The sequence below is a fragment of the Lolium rigidum genome, chromosome 2 (genome assembly GCF_022539505.1).
Source record: "Lolium rigidum isolate FL_2022 chromosome 2, APGP_CSIRO_Lrig_0.1, whole genome shotgun sequence".
NCBI classification, from domain to species: domain Eukaryota; kingdom Viridiplantae; phylum Streptophyta; class Magnoliopsida; order Poales; family Poaceae; genus Lolium; species Lolium rigidum.
Genome location: NC_061509.1, coordinates 192555487 through 192560920, shown reverse-complemented (window position 1 = coordinate 192560920; position 5434 = coordinate 192555487). Strand labels below are relative to the sequence as shown.

The 5434-nt window shown below is 41.0% G+C and overlaps 1 long non-coding RNA gene across 4 annotated transcripts; it reads right to left on the bottom strand.

Moving 5' to 3' along the window:
• Nucleotides 1-608: 608 nt before the first annotated feature.
• On the bottom strand, nucleotides 609-4866 carry LOC124692764. Of its 4 annotated transcripts, none has more exons than XR_006999676.1 (10): nucleotides 4738-4866; nucleotides 4457-4578; nucleotides 4135-4236; nucleotides 3933-4047; nucleotides 3657-3785; nucleotides 3282-3555; nucleotides 3007-3132; nucleotides 2792-2889; nucleotides 1417-1451; nucleotides 609-912 (listed from the first exon to the last, which is right to left on the bottom strand). It is a non-coding gene; the product is annotated as an uncharacterized LOC124692764 (long non-coding RNA). The 4 variants fall into 4 exon arrangements; XR_006999674.1 differs by having other exon boundaries at nucleotides 611-912; nucleotides 2792-2892; XR_006999675.1 differs by having other exon boundaries at nucleotides 610-912; nucleotides 2792-3132; nucleotides 3663-3785.
• Between the last annotated feature and the right edge of the window lie 568 nt (nucleotides 4867-5434).

Below are 5434 nucleotides of genomic sequence, written 5' to 3'. Positions count from 1 at the left end.
TGCTTAAAAATTTGAAATTTACACAAATTTAAAATTCACTCAAATTTGAAATATGCTCAAGGTTACAAAAATGTTTAGATTTGAAAACTGCTCAGATTTAAAAACTATTAAAATTTTAAAAATGTTCAAACAATAAAAGAAACAGAAAAAAGTAAAAAACCAAAGAAAATGAACCAAAATTTAAGAACCAGAAAAAAGCGCAGAAAACCGACCAGAACCTTCTAAAAAGTTCACGAAGCCGAAAAAACCGATCAGAGAACTCCTGCTGGATGCTGTTGGCAAGATAGTGGGAAGTCGTCCCTCGTGCGTGCGCGGTGTATTAACACTAGTGGTTGGGGCGCCCCATGGGGCGCCTCTTCGCCGTACAGCGGCAGTCCAATCATGGTCTAATCTCCTCTCGTAGGAGGGTTTGTACCGCCCAATTGCAGCTCCAAGCTTGACAATTTGATGTCCATTAAATCTAGTTTTATGCTAAAATATATCAAGCCAACATATTTTATTATCCATATCAAAGTATCTAGGAGCATCTAAAAAACTATTCCATTTAGGTATCTAGATAAAGTTACAGAGAGGGAGTATGTACAAGCACATACCTCATATTATTCTGGTATAGCCAAATGTGAGGTAGATGACAGATTATTCAGAGAAAAAAGTTGTGTGATACAAAAAAAAACACTGCTCATATGCAAGTTGACAAGTTGCGACAAATATAATGATAATAAGAAAGTTTGTATCTGACATGCTAAGACTTGATACAGTATATCGTCGATACATATAACAAAACAAGGATGTAACTTGCCAACCGCACTCCCATTTTGCCCTTTTACTTCCATTCAGTGATCCTCTGCTCCCTCGGCATGCAAGGATGTAGTGCCAGCATTTAAATGGTTTTTTGTGCCTTACAAGTTACAACTGAAAAAAGAGTCATAAAACAGAGAGCATGTTCACTGTCAAATAATTAAGGGACAACTTGATCAGTCGTTGATGTCTCGTTTTTTGGTCGTACCTCGGAATGATTCGATAGCTAGCTAGATATAATGAGAAAATCTAAAGGTTTTGTGATAATTTTTAAATAGACACTGGTCAAACCAAACAATCACAAATACTTCTGAAAAGTTGCTGCATTGGCTAGCCGATGAACTAACAGAGCAAACTTTCATATTGTATTTGACAGGTGAGTACTGGTAGCTCTTTTCTCTTTATGTTACCATGGAAGAATAGGACATAGAATTTTATCAAAAAGCTCACTTGAGTTGCAATCCTAACTGAAAATCTATGTATTCTAGCCCAGAATGCCATAGATCATTTTTTTGAGTTTCATAGTAACTACGACCCATGATCTGAATTTTTTTGGCCGAGTTGTTGTACATGGAAGATGCAGTCTGAAACAAACACACTGGAAAGAAGAAACTATACCTGGATCTGAATTGTTAGGATCCCGGATACATTGGCTGAAGTGAAAAAAAAATGATATCAGGTGTTAAGGTTGCAGGGAGATAAGCCGTCATAATGCACATATTTCTTATCTTAACATGCCTAATCTACTCTGAACATATTGTAGCTTCTAAAGATGCTAGCAATCATTTTCTAAGTGGATAAAAAAGGGATATTATGATTAAAAGATCACGGAGCTAAGCAAAGACACTTCACAAAAGCTAAGCAAAACAGACCAGTAAACATCTCGAGATGCTAGCAGTGTGTTTCTCTATATGAACACATGAACCTTGCAGACCTTGAACTCCGATTAATTGCACACAGTAGATACTTAGCACGTATCCCACAAAAAGATATCAAATATGCAAGATTACAGTAGAACTCAAAATGTTGCATCCACGACCTTGGATACCCAGTGTCCTGCATCACTATCTTTATGACCATCATCACAACAATCTTGGACACATCCACACGCAGGATCAACTTCACCAAATCTCAGGAACAAACAGGGGTACACTCTGAAGAATTATACCTCTGATTTTTAGGGAGGGGGAGGGGAAAGAAATCACCAAACTTCAAGAAGTTCATTGATGGGCGCCGGTCTAAACAAAATGGTAATCCTTAAGAACTGTACATGATCAATCAAAAAGGTTTTAACGATAATTACTAAACAACTGTTAGGCTTGCAGTGCCCGCAGTTAATTTAATTCTACCATGAAAACCTCAAGCAGCCCTAAGAACTACACGAATTTAGTGGATGCAATCATGCAACTAACTGAGGGCACAACACCAAAATATTGCAGCCCTGAATTTTTCAAAATTGGAAACCATGAAAGCATGAGTAAATATAAAACTCTTGACTGCACCAATCTTATATATTCTTATAAAGGCTCATGATGTAACTCCATATTAAATACATAAATCCTCCAAGAAGAACAGTTCCTTGTTCAGGAATGACCTAAGAACATAGCAATGACACAAATGATCGAAAACAAAAGAAAGTTGCATTCGACACCATGGCTCAGCCATCTTAATATGGCAAACCTGATAGTTGGAATGAACAGCTATCCTAACTAAAAGAAAACATCGAACCAATTCTACAGCAACTCCCAAAAAGGATAAATTAACTGATTCAAATACCATACAGACCAAAAGGCACATCAAGTTGGACCAAAAAAATAGGAAATGCATAAGAAGCAAGAAAGGACAAAATGAGAGAAGTAATGGATCATTATCTTTCACTACTCGCACACAACGTAATCCCTTAATAATTCTTCAAGGGGTAAGTGAACTGCGGAGCTGTAATAGTACAAGGACAACAATGAGAAATAGACAATAGCGGCACAAGGATTCTCACATGACTGCTCTAATCCCGGAGATGATATGCGCTGCCATGTTCTAACCACATGTCTCTTAGGATGTTGCAGGCACGGAAGAGCAATTCTCTACTGAAATCTTCTGCACAATAAAAATTAAACGATAACACAGAGTAAAATTCAATGCACGATATGTATAATTATTATAAACAGAAAAAATGTTTCTTCACTACAAATGTATACGGGGAAGGAATACCCAATCATCAAGTACAATCAATGATCCATGAGGCCATCACCTCTTGCCATATCCCACAGACACCAAACAAAGATACCAATAGGCCATTATCCACAAACAGGTTAATTAACAATCTATGAGAGCATCCTGTAAAAATTAAATATACATCAATTTCACCAAACTAAGATATTACATATCTACTCAATTAGTTAACAATTTATCAAGCAAACACCGGCCAAATGGCTAGCAACCTACAAATTTTTTAAAGCACCTATAAACTGCGCCCAAATTCATACCTTTCTCTAGACGAGCTATTTGTTTCCTTTCTCAAACTCAATTGATTTTCCCTTCATTCATAAGCAGAAGAGAGAACAACATGAGAGAGAAAGAGGAAAATCGACAATAGCCATCGACATCACAGATATGCATAAATCTAATTTAGCCGAACAAGAAAAAAAGGAATAACTCAACCTAGAAAGCGGTAGGTCGTCAAGCGTAGAGGCCATCCTTGCATCATGCCAAATATTGGTGTCTAGAGCTGGAAGAGGAGGTGATGTCCTCTTTAACGAACTTGTGTTACAACAGAAGAAAAGGTAAAATCAACCCAGTATTCATCGGTAGGGGGGAAATAAGAGCATAATGATGATTACTTCACATATGGCAGCCTTTACCTATACCTGAAGCTGAAGCTGAATAGTTCCACCTAATGTTGCTGCAACACATTGTAAATCTTCTTATTTTGCAACCATAACAATTTATCCTCCACCCTTTCTTTCTAGCTTGGATAATATCTCTGCAATCTATAAAAAAAAGTAGGGCATTAACATTATGCTGAATTTATCCAAGATAAGTTGCATTCAAAACATCTGCAGATGTTTACTGTGCAAAGTAGGGGGAACATATTCAGTGCAACTTGACGGTATGTGCTCTGTCGGAAAACACATTACCTGGATGACACCCACTGCCAAGGCGGGCAGGTGTTGCAGGTCTCATGCATCCTCAAGCAGCTGCTGGTGCTTCACCACGTCCTCCACCCTCTCCACGTTCACATCTGGTGTGTACCTATGAGCACGTACAACGAACATGCATGAGCGCTGTCGCCAACAATATATTGTGAAATAATCGACATACTGGGGAGGATAATCTCACCATGGATAGTTGCCTTACATATTTTCCAAGATCCACCCCTATTCTAATGATGAAACAGTTTTCTTGCCAGCGAACATGAGAGATGGCTCCCTCTATTCCTTTCTGAGCACATTCAAGAAAACCATAGGTAAAGTCACTGCAAAGAACAAATCCATAAAGCTCATATCCAAGGTTAACGTGAAATAAAATATGATCCAATGGTACTCTCACAGTCGGTGTTGTTTGAAATCACCTTTCCCCATTATTGAATTAGCTCCATAGCTGGAGAGATGGAGATCACACGACAAACAAAAGAACTGAAACATTACTGCAGTCAAGCTACCTGATATCATTGTGTCTCTTTTGCTGCAACTGAGGAACCCCGGCGTTGGATGTACGTTGATAGATACCTTGAAAATGCCACTCTGCTGTTGTGCAGCCATCTCCGAGCTCCACATCTGAACCCTAGAGGCAAATTCCTAGAACTGGTCAGGAGAAGATCCAAGGTCCAAAATGTAGGCCAAGAAAACAAAAAAATATAGACAATCCAGAAATCTGTGAAACCAGAACATCTATTTTTGGTAAATTTCAGAATCTGAGAGCCAATGGCTTTGATTTCCTCACCTTGCCCTCTCTGCCACGCTGTCCTCAGAGGTCGGCTACATCGATGCGCTTCTGCCAGCCTGCTGCGACCGCCACCATGTGGTCGCGTCCCGTCGGGCCAGAAGTCGCCAACGTCGACTCATCCCTGCCAGTCTCGTGGGTGGCGGCCGATCTGGGTGAAGGAGAAGATTAAGGAGCGGTTGAATGTGAAGCTGGTGGATGCAAGGGCGGCAGAGGAGAGCTGGACCTGTGCCGGCTGAAGACGAGCGCGGAGGAGAGGCAGAGGCGAGGGGGCGGGCGGGCGCGCTCGCGAAGGGAGGGGAGGGGAGGGGAGGCACGACTGGGCGAGAGGCGGCGGCAACACGGGAGGGACAGTGGATAGGGTTTCACTGGGTTCCCGTATTCTTTTCCCCGGTGATCTGTTTTCTCCTCTCTCTCAGCAGAGCCAACTCCATAGTGACACGTGGACCAATGGTGGGGACGTGAAACGCCAGAGCCCAACCCTCACGCGCGACGCGGCTATCTATCGTGGAGCGCTCTGGCATAGGCCAAGCACCCACGCACTTGCTTGTTCTCAATGCTCCAATGGGCGATAAATAGGGATTGGCTGATTGGCCGGATTCACTGTAGGGGAGTAAACGAAGACAACAAGTTTAGAGCAATTCCAATAGTGTAGCCAGCTGCTAGCTATAAGCCAAGTGCCATGTCATCTATAGCT